Source organism: Glycine soja, chromosome 14 (genome assembly GCF_004193775.1).
Source record: "Glycine soja cultivar W05 chromosome 14, ASM419377v2, whole genome shotgun sequence".
Lineage (NCBI taxonomy): Eukaryota > Viridiplantae > Streptophyta > Magnoliopsida > Fabales > Fabaceae > Glycine > Glycine soja.
The window spans coordinates 30237720-30252437 of NC_041015.1; the positions used below are offsets into that span (position 1 = coordinate 30237720).

At 36.7% G+C, this 14718-nt stretch overlaps 1 long non-coding RNA gene across 1 annotated transcript; it reads left to right on the forward strand.

Annotated features, from left to right (window-relative positions):
• Positions 1–3682: 3682 nt before the first annotated feature.
• On the forward strand, positions 3683–4098 carry LOC114383466. The gene is made up of 2 exons (XR_003660514.1): positions 3683–3732; positions 3830–4098. It is a non-coding gene; the product is annotated as an uncharacterized LOC114383466 (long non-coding RNA).
• Positions 4099–14718: the final 10620 nt, after the last annotated feature.

The window sequence follows — 14718 nt, forward strand, 5'->3', positions numbered from 1 at the left end:
TGTTTCGGTGGTGGTCCCTTCAGCAGTCTGTTGGTGGTCCCGTGAAGTGAAGTATTTGAAGATTTGGTGGTCCCGTGTTCCGTATTTGAAGTTTTATTAGTGGCTGTTGTTCCTATTTTGTCGGAGGTACGCGTTTATTTCGTTTTCCGGTTAGTTTTTAGAGAAGAAAAACAGTAAAAAGTGTATCCGGAAGAAATTTTAGGCACAGAAGGAGGAAGGTCCGGAATGACCACTTCCGGAAGAAGGTCTTCCGGAAGTTACGAAGGCCAATTCCGGGGTCTTCCGGAAGTTACGAAGCCCAATTCCGGAAGAAGGTCTTCCGGAAGCACTTCTTCCGGAATTGACCTTCGTAACTTCCGGAAGACCTTCTTCCGGAAGTGGTGAAGGCCAATTCCGGAAGAAGTGCTTCCGGAAACCACTTCTGGAAGACCTTCTTCCGGAATTTGCATTCGTAACTTCCGGAAGACCTTCTTCCGGAAGTGGTGAAGGCCAATTCCGGAAGAAGTTCTTCCGGAAACTACTTCCGGAAGACCTTCTTCCGGAATGTTAAATTATTAGTAATTTTTTTTAATTTCTGTTTTATAATTTATATATATATATATATTTCTGTTAGTTAATAATGAATTATTGGTTTAATTAGGTATAATGATATATATTGTGGATTATAATTTTTTTGTTTTATAATGGTATATATATATATATTTCTGTTTTATAATTTTTTTTATTTCTGTTTTATATATGTTGTGGATTATTGATTTAATTAGGTATAATGGTATAATATTAAATGATTTAGGTAACTTAAATGTATAATGGTACAAAAATGTTTTATTAGTTGTTTATTATAGTGATAAGTTTAGTTTTAGTAAATAATGTAGTTATAAATTTAGTATATAGTGATAATTTTAATATAGTCGTGTATGATGCATATGTCCTATTAATATGTTTGTTATTTAAGGTGTAGTAAATTTTTGGATGTGGTTATATGATAATTTGAATGTACTTGTGTATGATGCATATGTCCTTAAGATGGACGAAGATCAATGGAGGTATGACTTTGCGATGTCACAAGAAGTTCATATGGATTATGATTATGATAATCAAGAAGAATGTGGAGTGAATGAACCACATGTCGATTGTTCAAATGCTTTTAATACATCTCAGGTAATCATAGATAATTTGAGTCATTGGTTGAATTGATGGTTTGTATGAAAATTAATGTGTTAGGGTTGCGTTGTAGGTATTCGCTACTCGAGATGATGTTTTGCAATGGGCTCGAACAGTTGCCCATGAAAATGGATTTGTTGCAGTGATTATGAGATCTGACACAGAGACCGGTAGCAGAGGAAGAAGTTCATTTGTGTTAATTGGGTGTGAAAGGAGTGGTACGTACAAGTGTAGAAATAAAGAATTCGTTAGAAAAGACACCGGGAGTAGGAAATGTGGTTGTCCCTTCAGGCTTCGTGGGAAACCAGTGCGTGGAGGGGAAGGTTGGATGGTGAAGTTGATCTGTGGGATTCATAATCATGAATTGGCGAAGTCCTTAGTTGGACATCCATACGTCGGGCGATTGACTAAGGAAGAAAAGAAAATTATTGCTGATATGACAAAGTCGATGGTGAAACCGAAAAATATCTTGTTAACGTTGAAGGAACACAATGCCGACAGTTACACCACGATAAAGCAAATTTACAATGCAAGAAGTGCATATCGTTCTTCAATAAGAGGAGCTGATACCGAAATGCAGCATCTGATGAAGCTTCTCGAACGTGATCAATACATTCATTGGCATAGATTGAAGGATGAAGTTGTGGTGCGTGATCACCCAGATGCAGTAAAGTTATGCAATGCATGTCATCTGGTATTTTTTATAGACAGTACCTACAAAACAAACAGGTACAGACTCCCACTACTTGACTTTGTTGGAGTGACACCAACGGCGATGACATTCTCTGCTGGGTTTGCATATCTGGAGGCTAAGCGTGTTAATAATATTATATGGGCTTTGGAACGATTTCGAGGCCTATTTTTAAGACACGATCGCCTCCCTCTTGTTATTGTCACTGACAGAGACCTAGCACTGATGAATGCAGTGAAAACTGTGTTTCTCGAGTCTACTAATTTGTTGTGCAGGTTTCATATCGATAAGAATGTGAAGGCGAAGTGCAAATCTTTAATCGGGGAAAAAAATGCGTGGGACTATGTAATGGATAACTGGGGTACTTTGGTTGATTGTCCGTCCGAATACGAGTTCCATGAGTCATATCAGAAGTTTCAAGTTGCTTGTTCGCCTTGGCCGATGTTCGTTGACTATGTTAACGACACATGGATTATCCCCCACAAGGAAAAATTTATTACAGCATGGACGAATAAGGTCATGCACCTAGGCAACACAACAACAAACAGGTATTAACAACTGATTTTATTTGTTAGTAACGATTAATATTAAATGGTATTTAATTGTTGTATATTTTCATGTTTGTTGTGTATTTTAAATGTAGGGTTGAATCAGCTCATTGGGCTCTCAAAAGAGTACTACAAAATAGCGTTGGAGACCTATGTAGTGTTTGGGATGCCATGAACAACATGATCACGCTGCAACACGTCGAAATTAAAGCATCCTTTGAAACCAGTACGCATGTGGTTGGCCATGTATATAAAAAAACCTTATACAAGAGGCTTCTTGGGATGGTTTCGAGGGATGCTTTAAATCAGATTGCTTCTGAGATTGACCATCTACGTTATCTCGGCAACAATCTCTCTTCTTGTGGTTGTGTGATGAGAAGCACGCACGGGCTTCCTTGTGCATGTGAGCTTTCTAAGTATACTGCTACCAGCATCCCATTGGAGTCAGTCCATCTTTTTTGGAGGAGACTTTGCTTTTCAGACCAAGGGTTATGTGAGATGGAAGTCACCATCAAGGAAGAAATAGAGGTCATATCTAAAAGGTTTGATAAACTTGATGTGGCTGGCAAAGTAAATCTGAAGAGTAAACTTCGAGAAATCGCATACCCTGATCATAACTCTATGTGCCCTCCTCCATCAAAGGTGAACACTAAAGGTGCACCGAAGAAACCGATGAAAAGAAGTCAAACATCCACAAAGCGTGATCCGTCTTACTGGGAGTATGTTGATGCTTTTCATTCTGTTCAAAGCAGCAACTCTCCAGTGAAACGAAGTGCATCATGTTCTCAACCGCGTCAACCAACAAGGATCATCCCGATGTTGGATCAATTTGCGTCATTCTTTCAAGGTTTCATTCGTGACGTTGTGGATGTGAAAGCGGACGGTAACTGTGGATATCGGTCCATTGACGCTTTATTAGGTATGGGGGAAGATTCGTGGCCGTTAGTGCGTAATGAATTGCTTAAAGAACTTGGCAGGTGGTCGCATGAGTACATGAACCTCTTCGGTGGCACAGAGAGATTTGAACAATTAAAGTTGTCCCTACTTGTTGATGGATTTTCAAAGGTATGTTTTTAGGTTAATTTTTTTTAATAACAATGTTTAAATTACTTACATGTGTATGTTTGGTTCATTCAGGTTAGTGTGGACAAGTGGATGGATATAACAGACATGGGATATGTGATTGCTTCACGGTATAACGTAATCCTTGTATCGTTGTCCCAACAACAAAGCATGACATTTTTCCCTCTTAGAAGTCAACCACCACTTGACTCTTCTGGCCACCGCATCATATGTGTCGGTCACGTGTTTGGAAATCATTTTGTTCAGGTACATTGAATATAGTTAGTGTAACAATTATGCAATGACTTCGCTGGTTCGTTTGGCACGGTCAGCGCATGATATAATGTTTGTTCATGTACAACAGGTTTATTTGAAAGACCATTGTCCGTTGCCGGCCCCAGCGCTGTTGTGGTCAACCAATTGTTATTCTCAGGCAAAGCAATGGGCAATTCCATATATTAGTAGAATGCAGGAATACACAAGCTTGATGTCATTCAAAACACACTATGTAGACCTAAATGAAGACTAAACATTCATTGTTTATTTATTTGTATTCATTATGCGATATAATTCGTTGTAACCCGTCACTAACGAATTAATATTATCAACTACTCGTTTGGTTAAGCAAGGAAATTGTTGGTCCAACAAAAATCATTTACGCGTGCAGCATACATCATTGTCATAATTGACAACACATAATGACATGCATGCGTATTACAGTTTGAGCGTGACAACACATTGGTTGACTTCAGTACACATTTTGAAACTAGCAGTCGCTCGACAACACATGGGTTGACTTGACTACACATTAGCGACAACACATTGGCTGACTTGACTACACATTTACGCGTGTCTATTTTTTTGTAAACAAAGTTAAACAAAGGCTCGGTCACAACCATCTATATATATGGAAGACTAGGCTACTAAATCACACATTATCTTGCTTTCAAATAATCTCGCAACTGATACACAAACTATGGCATTTCTAGGAGAAACTAGCAGTCAGACGATTGTCAACTCAAGGTTGGCTTTCATTTATCCAAATGGATCGATTATTCACAATGATACTGGGGTTTACTTCCAAACTTCAACTCCGGTGCCCATTCGAGTACCAAATAGGTGTGATTTTGCAAGCCTAAAAACCAGAATACACAATACCCTTCAGCTATTCGACAAACAATTTTTGGATGAAATTCACTACCGGAAGCCATTCACCGATACAGGTAACCAAATTCGCTTTGAGTGTATCAAATTGATAAATGATGACGATGTCAACACAATGTTAATGTGTAATGATCAATTTTCTTGTGTTGGTCCGATTGAGTTATTATGCACCGTTGGAAGAACACCAGATGGAATAATAAACTTACTTGAACGCACTATGCCTCGTATTCATGACGCGATCCTGTATTACAACGGCAAATGGAACATGCCACCGCAGAACAAATTTGTTGGTTGCGCGTTCACAGGAAAAAATCCTAAGAAATTTCAAATTCCTTCAACATGTACCATCGATGAACTGAAGAATTTAATCAAGCAAGTTGCACCTAAAGGGATTCCCCCTCTTGGAATTCACGAATCACAAACGGTAAGACGATTGTTTTTCCGCCAACCAGCTCGGTTTGAGTATTCAGATACGGTTATAAAATATGAAATAAATGAGCTGATCACCAACGAAGAACTGCTGAAGGTGTTAGTACAATCTAACTACTGGAAAAAATATGGACCAATAGAAATTTTAGCTGTCTTTACTAAATATGTTGAAGACGAGGTCAGTGGGACGTCGCTAAAGAACTGAATGTCATGTTTAATTTTTTGTTTTTTCGTTGATGTAACCTTTATATGTTTACGGCGTGTTTAATTCCCATAATAAAGTTGAATGCGTTGTTTCAGTGGTCCAAAAAATTAATTGTTAAAAGGGTTCATTTTGTATTTTTTTGGATCTTGAGGCTTTGTTTTGACGTGTTAGTTGACGGAACCATGGAACGGGACTATTTTTTTTGGATTCTTTGACGTCCAAACATGAGAAATGGCCGCCCTCCGTTGTCTCAGGGCACTGCCACACCCACGCAAAAAAATCCCAAACATGGGTACTTGAACATGGAAAAAGGGTTCATTTCCTATTTTTTTGGATTTTGAGGCTTTGTTTTGACGTGTTAGTTGACCGAACCATGGAACGGGACTATTTTTTTTGGATTCTTTGACGTCCAAACATGAGAAATGGCCGCCCTGCATTGTCTCAGGGCACTGCCACACCCACGCAAAAAAATCCCAAACATGGGTACTTGAACATGGAAAAAAGGTTCACTTATGAATTATTAATCATTTTAAAAACTTTTATTTTTTATGTAATTCTGACAAACAAAACTCATGATTCTAGGTTCCTTTTTTTTAAAAATAAATTTAAAACAACCGTAAACTTCGCTTAAGGACCACAAACAATTGGAATAACAAACTATATTATAAAATAATAAACTGTGCAAAACACGTCAACTATATTAAACAAAAACTGTAATAATTACAAATATTCATGTCAACTACAACACAACAAAATAAATACAATGATCAATGGTCCGTGCGGCGTCTCTGACGAGCCCTGACCGTCCCATCAGCACTGGGTCCCCCTCTCGCGATCGTCAGGCAGTCCTGCATAATGTCATATAACTCTGTGCCTGCAGTGACTATCCTAAGGTTGAGCACACGCTCCAACCTCTGTGCAATCGCCTCATATCTCTCATAATCATCCTGTCAAAGTCAGTAAAAACATTTATTATGAAATTCAAAATAAACAACAACTCATAAAACATTAAACGCGCAAATAATCTTACCACATATGGAGGGGGGTCAAATGCCACTGGAACCTGGGGGCTGGGCGGCTGTATGTAGTCCTCAGGGTCTGCAGCTGGTGCATCCCTCTGCTGGTCAGCTGCCTGGGTCGGTGTCATGAAAGGGTGAGATATGCGGAAAAACCACTCAATGTAATCCGCAGATACCTGCCCAGGCACTAAACAAGGCTGACCCGCAGGTAGTAAGTGATCCGCAAACTCCATCCACCTGTCATCTATCTGATCCTGTGACAATCGTGCACTAACAGGCGGCGGAGGGATGCTCTGGATGTAACCGAACTGGCGTACCACCCTCTCCGGTCGAACTGCGACGATCATAGGACCCCATCTGAGCTGACCCTGGAACGATGAAATCTCCTGAAACGCCCTAACACCCCGATGCTCCGTGTACGGCAACCAGGACACATCTGTGACGGTCAAACCATCACAACGTGCCCTGTAGGGTGCTCCTGTGATGCCCTTCATGTGCGCCTTCGACGTCAACCACCGGGAAGCACGTGGGGACGTCTCCTGGTATGTATCGTCAGTCACGCACTGATACACACTAGGGAAGTGCTCATAGATCCAGCACTACACAATAATTGAGGTTAACATAACATAAAAACATGTTTAAATCATAATCGAACCTAACATATTAATAAACACAAAATTTACCTGAAGTAGCGTCAAGTACCCCGCAAGCTGTCGGGTGGTGGTCCTACAAGCCTCATCTAACTGGTCGTACATATGAACCAGCGCGGCAACCCCCCAAGCGTAACCACCACTATGAGCGAGGTCCCGGAAAGTGTCAAGGTGGACCACATGCACGTATGTTGCACTCTTATTAGCAAAAAGAGTGCAACCGACAAGGTGCAGCAAATAAGCGCGAGCTGCGACAATCCACCGTCGGGCCTGACATCTGGTCTCATAAATGTCACGAACCCATCCTAATCGTACATATGCTCCACGTGTGAGTGCTGTCTCGGCTCTGGCCTCCTCCGCAGACACTTCCAGCAACTCCGTGAGCAAGAATCTGGCCTCCTCCGTAGAAAGAGCGTGGAAACTGTGCAAGGCGCCAGTGATGGGCAAATATAGAATGGACGACACATCATCCAATGTGATCGTCAGCTCTCCTACTGGAAGGTGGAAGGTGCTAGTCTCACTGTGCCACCTCTCCACAAATGCGGATATAAGTCTAGGATCGCCAGTAATAACTGAACAATCTATCAGTGGACTTAATCCTGTGGCAGCCACCAGGCCTTCAATCTCAGGCACTGGCCTCCCAATCAGTGTCAGCTTCCTCCCATGTGACACTAACTTCAAATCAGGACGTTCCTGATTTGAAGTACAAATTATACAATTATTAAAAAAAATTAATCATAAACAAATAAATAAACAATGACAAATAATTAACAAATTAAAATACCTGTCCACTCCACACGGCATGTGCAACATGCTCGGCAAATGATGTGAGCACTGACGGGTCACGTGGACCACCAGGGAATCCCTCTGCAGCATCATCACCATCTGACCCCTCACCACTATCAGCACCCTGTGCGTCCGCACGCATCTCAGGTGCCTCCGTAGGCTGCTCAGGGACATCATCAGTCATGTCAGCGACGTCCTCAGCCATATCACGTCCCTCCGTAGTCATCTGATGAACGCGTAGCCTACGGGCTGAGGCAGTAGGCCTACGCCTCTCGGGAACATCGCCAGCATCCTCGTCAGCAGCTCTATCTCTGCCTACAACTCTACCTATGGCACGACCTAAACCTCGTGTTCTGGCCATGATCTGTATATCATGTCGAACACGTATTTTTTTCGGTCAAAATATACACAATTTTCTTTATAAAAAATCAACTTTATTTATAAACAAATAAGACTAACTTAAATCAAATTATTTTCACACATACACAACCTAATTTTAAAAAAAAAATTAAACAACTTCATTTATATAAAAAAAAACAACTAATGTAAAATAAAATTATTAATAAACATGCACAACTTAATTTTTTTAAAAAAAATTAAACAACTTCATTTATAAAAAAAAACACAACTAATATAAAAATAATTCATTACTAAACATCCACAACTTAATTTTTTTAAAAAATTAAACAACTTCATTTATAAAAAAAACACAACTAATGTAAAAAAAATTAATTAGTAAACATCCAACTCTTAATTTAAAAAAAAATAAGAAACTTCATTTCTAAAAAAAAACACAACTAAATTACTTAGTAAACATCAACAAGTTAATTTTTTTTAAAAAAAAAATAAACAACTTCATTTATAAAAACAAAACACAACTAATATAAAAATAATTCATTACTAAACATCCACAACTTAATTTTTAAAAAAAATTAAACAACTAATGTAAAAAAAAATTATTTAGTAAACATCCACAATTTTTTTAGTAAATAAAATACTTCATTTATAATAAAATAAACTAATTAATTATAAAAAATTAGTATTTTTATAAAACTTCCAAAACACACAACTTTAATTATAAAAATAGACAACTTCATTTTTAAAGAAAAAACACTAATTTAAAAAAAAAACAATAAACAAAAACAAACACAACTACTTTTATAAAAAAAAATTAATTTACAAATTAATATTTAGTAAAAATACACAATTTAAATTATAAAAAAAATATGACATCAAAAACCCAAACTTCATTTTTCATAAAATCTAAAAAACAAAATAACCAAAATAAATAAAATAATTCATTTAAAAAAAACAAAACAATTTCTGTTTAAAAAAAATTTAAAAAAAAACACAAAAAAAAAACAAAAAAACCACTTCCGGAAACATTCCGGAAGAAGGGGTTCTTCCGGAAAGGTCTTCCGGAATTTTGAAAGTTCTTCCGGAAGTGCGCGTCTTCCGGAATTCTTCCGGATGAACCACTTCTTCCGGAAAGTTCCCGGAAGAGGTTTTCCGGGAGTCTTCCGGAAGAAGTGTTCTTCCGGAAGACGTTTGGTTACTTCTGGAAGAACACTTCTTCCGGAAACTTTCCGGAAAAGGTTCTTCCGAAACTTTCGGAAGAACCCCTAACGGGTCTTCCGGAAGACGCCGTCGTCAGCCTTTTGCGCCATTTTTTCCGGCGTCCTCTCGTCTTCTCCCCTCTCGTCTTCTACCCTAGGTTTCGTCTTCTACCCTAAGGTTCCGTCTTCTACCCTAAGGTTCCACTAACCTAACGTTACACTAACCTACCCTAATGTAGTGCATAACAAAACCAAAGCTAAGAAGAAGGCCACCTACCTCGAAAGCAAATGGGTCCAAGGGCTGTCGGAGAAGCTCGCGGAGAAGAAGCTTGTCGGGGAAGAGAGAAGAGAAGAAGCTTTTGCGGAAGAGACTCAGTGAAAAAGAGAGAATGCTTCCGAAAGAGGGAAAAAATGCTTTTTATTTTTTTAAATGAAGGGCAAAATTGACCTTTCATTGAATTGCTGGGTGCATCAGCAATATTACTGGGTGCACCTAGCATATCCCATTATCTAGCCTCTCCCTTGGCCTACTTGCGTGAAATATTATCCTTTACTTAATTTTTTTTTTCTATCTCATTATTACTTTACATTTTTGTACTAGTATTTCTTTATCATTTTATTACATCCTTTTTAACATTTGTTAATAGGATTTGTCTAATTGACTCTAGTAAGGTTAAATAATTTCATCTCCATTAATCAATCAATAAAATTTAGACAATTTTCTTATTCTAAAATTTTATTATTAATGTTATAATTATTACATTTAATGTATCATTTTTAATTTTTCTTTTACAATATTTATGTGTAAAATTAAACCTTTATATTTTTGGATTAAAAGTTCATAATTAAAATTATAATACAATTTTAAAATATTAAAATCTTAATAATTACTTTTTTAATTCACTTTAAGTAAATAGTTATGAGAAAAAAACAAATTTTAGGTAAATAGTTTTCATTTATTTCACAAATTCTAAGTATAATACTTTAAATACTTTTCAACATTTTCTTTATAATTTTTAATTAAAAATTATAGATAAAGATTATAAATTTTAATTAAAAGTTATAAATAAAAATTATAAAATTAAAATTACAGCTATATATATTTTTCCTAAGGTGAATAAAGAATATAGTGATTAAAAAAATAATTATTAAGGATTTAAATATTTTATAATTTTATTACATATATATTTTTGTATTTTAGTGTAATTTTAATTAAAAATTATAAAAATTTTAGTTTACATATAAATAATATGAAAGAAAAATTAAAGATGATGTATTAAATAAGATAGTCATAACATTAATGATAATTTTTTCAATAAGACAATTGTTTAAATTTTATTATGAAATTATTTAATCTTATTTTTATTTGAAATTAATTAGACAAACCCTTCTTAATATATCTTGTTTTATCTTTCTTCTGTACCGTTTACTCGTACTATACTGGCTTTAGGCACCTTTAATATTTTCCTCACATAATATTGACACAAAACAAGGATAAATACAGTCAAATAACCAATCAGATTTATTATGACATTATCCTTGCGTACTATCAACTTTATAATTAGGGCCGTCCAGCTTTTCTCTTTGCAACAATCAGATTCTTTGGTATCGCTACGTCCTATCAACCTTTATATCATGTAGCATTTCTCTTTAATAATTTCTTTCATACTTTAATCCAATCTGACCCGGGCTGTCTAAAGTAAAAACTAAAAACCCACTTGCTACAAATTTGCTCATAGAAAGAGAAGCAACTACGTAATACAGTCGGTTGATCTATACACGTGTTTTCAACGTTGATCTATACAGTCAGTTGTTTTCATTTATTATTTTCTGTCTGAATACTACTAAATTGTAAGCAAATTAACTATAGGTAAAACAAGTTTTTGTCTTGTCTTTCAAAGATAAGAGGCTGTCGCCGTCCCCACAATAGAAAGCATGGAATCACATGTCAGGTAGGTTACACCTGTAGTAGTTAACTAATGGAAGGGGTAGGAAATGAGGAAAATCTTGATAGAAAACTAACCAAAGAAAGATAAAATACAGTTTCAGTGACAAAGGAAGGAGCTAATAGTCCTTCATTCCAAGGGAAATATGAAAAGTAAAATGTTGTATACTGAACCTCTTCCAGCATTGAGGAAACCTTGAAAACCTCATCTTCTTGCATGGCTATGGTCCTCAAAGTAGTCATAAATTTCTCTGGAAACACCAGCTTGTTTACATAAGATGGCATCTTGCGCTGACCACTCCAACTATAGTTGCAAACTTTGTCAGTTTTTGATGTAAATCCATTTCCACAAGGATTGAAGATGGATTTTCAAAGGTTTTTTTTTATGAAATTTATTGAATGAGAGAGAAAGTGACGAGTTTATGAAGGGTTGAATGTAAGGTATTTGATTCAAAGTTTGAATGCGTTTGGATAGAAAACGAAGATGATAACAATAGTGTTCAAGTAGGATTAAATAATGAAGGTTTAGAAAGATGAAGAACGGGGTTGGAAGAATCACTCCTCCGGAATTGGTGTCACACACAAGGTGGTGTTCCTTGATAAACCAATTTCTTGAATCACTCAAGTAAATAAGGAGATTTACTCTCACACTTTAGAAGGTGACTAAAAACTCAAATTCAAGGTCTATTTTCTTATTAGAAAATGTGCAGCCTATAAATAGGAATGACATCAAGTTGGTTACACAAGTGAAATGATCACCAATAACAACAATTGATGGTGTCATTAAACCTAATTAAAACTAGAATTGATAACAACAATTGATGGTGTTATTATACTTAATTAAAACTAGAATTAAGACACATAAACATATGGAAAACTGTGCAACTCCTTGGTCAGCCAAGAGGCAGCCACAATCCTAGAGTTTTCACCTTATTAAACCTTAATTTCTTTAAATTAAAACAAGCTCGTAGGTGGTGAAAATTCCAAGAGAATTGACAGTCACTTTAACACAAGTTTGAACCTTTATTTCAACTAACAAAATGCTAATAAAACCACTCAACAAAAGTGGCACCCTCTATTCTTCTTGGAACATGGTGTAATTAACAATTCGAAGCTTCTCCACTTGTAACTTGGGCTTAAATTCAAATAGCATGGTTAACACTTATTGAAAAGCTTCCTTGGCCTTCTTTGTTCTAGTCCTTGCCATAGGTCCTCCAAGTCCTTCTAAAGGTTCCTTGCCCTTATTCCTTGCCTTGTCCTCATCACTCTCTCCCTCTTCAAAAGGATTTATCCTCAAATCGGCTTCTCCATCTACATCAAAAAGAGTTAAGTCAGACACATTAAAGGTAGTACTCACATTATACTCACCGGGCAATTCAATCTTGTACGCATTGCCATTTATCCTTTCAAGTACTTGAAATGGACCATCCCCTCTTGGTTGAAGCTTGGATTTCCTTTGCTCCGGAAACCTCTCCTTTCTCATGTGAACCCAAACCCAATCTCCAGGTTGGAAAACAACCTTTTTGCGCCCCTTGTTTGCTTGTTTAGCGTAGCTCTCATTCCTCTTTTTAATTTGGGCCTTGACTCTTTCATGGAGCTTTTTCACATAGTCCGCTTTGGCTTCTCCTTCCTTATGCTTAAAAACTGAAATATTAGGTATTGGCAACAAATCAAGACGAGTTAGTGGATTGAAACCATAAACAACCTCAAAAGGAGAACAACTAGTGGTGCTATGCACAATCCTATTATAAGCAAATTCAATGTGAGGTAAGCAAACTTCCCAATTTTTTATATTCTTTTTCAAAACGGTCCTTAGCAAGGTACCCAAAGTCCTATTCATGACCTCCGTTTTTCCATCCATTTGAGGGTGACTAGTAGCAAATAGTAGCTTAATAACCAACTTCCCCCATAAGGTCCTCCAAAAATGGCTTAGGAACTTGGAGTCCCTATCACTAACAATGCTTCTTGGTAATCCATGGAGTTTCACTATTTCTTTGAAGAACAAATCCGCCACATGATTAGCATCATCAAATTTCCTACAAGGAATAAAATGAGCCATTTTAGAAAACCTATCAACAACAAAAAATATGGAATCCTTACCATTACTTGTTCTAGACAGCCCTAGAACAAAGTTCATTGATAAATCAATCCATGGAGAATCCGGAATTGGTAAAGGGGTATACAAACCATGAGGCATTACCTTTGACTTGACCTTTTTGCAAACAATACAACGCTCACAAAATTTTTGCACATCTTTCTTCATGTTAGGCCAATAAAAATGCTCTTTCAATGTATCTAAGGTCTTTTGGATCCCAAAATGCCCCATCAACCCTCCTTCATGGGCTTCACACAGAAGCAAGTTTCTAGTAGAATACTTGGACACACATAATTTATTTTATTTGAAAAGATAGCCCTTATATTTATAAAAACCATCTTTAGAAAACTTTTCACAATTTTTGAAGATTTCACCAAAGGTGTCATCTCCTTCATACATTTCTTTCAAGCAATCAAATCCAATCATTTTTGTTTCAAGCATAGAAAGCAAAAAGTGTCTCCTTGACAAGGCATCCACAACAATATTTCCTTTTCCCTTTTTATGTTTAATAACATAAGGAAATTGCTCAAGAAATTCCACCCATTTGGCATGCCTTTTATTTAGCTTACCTTGTCCTTTTAAGTATTTTAGGGACTCATGGTCACTATGGATCACAAACTCCTTGGGATAAAGATAGTGTTGCCATGTTTTCGACGCTCTCACTAAGGAATACAACTCCTTATCATAAGTAGAATAGTTAAGGGCAGGACCACTTAATTTTTCACTAAAATAAGCAATTGGATGACCTTCTTGTAACAATACAACCCCAATCCCAACATTTGAAGCATCACATTCAATTTCAAAAGATTTTGAAAAATTTGGCAAAGCAAGTATGGGGGCATTAGTTAACTTTTGCTTAAGAGCATTGAAAGCTTCTTTTTGTTTCTCCCCCCATTTGAAAACAACATTTTTCTTAATTACCTCATTCAAAGGTGCTGCCAAGGTACTAAAATCCTTCACAAATCGTCTATAAAAACTTGCTAGGCCATGAAAACTTCTCACCTCGGTCACACTTTTAGGTATAGGCCACTCTTGGATAGCCTTGACCGTTTCATCATCAACTTGAACTCCTTTGGAACTCACTACAAAACCAAGAAACACAACATGGTCTTTGCAAAAAATACATTTTTCAAGGTTAGCATACAATTGTTCCTTCCTAAGCACACACAATCCCAATTTTAAGTGTGCAACATGCCAATCAAGGGTTGTGCTATAAACAAGGATATCATCAAAGTACACCACCACAAATTTACCAATGAATTCTCTCAAAACATGGTTCATTAATCTCATGAAAGTGTTTGGTGCATTAGTCAAACCAAAAGGCATAACCAACCATTCATATAATCCATATTTAGTTTTGAAAGCAGTTTTCCATTCATCTCCTTCTTTAATCCTTATTTGATT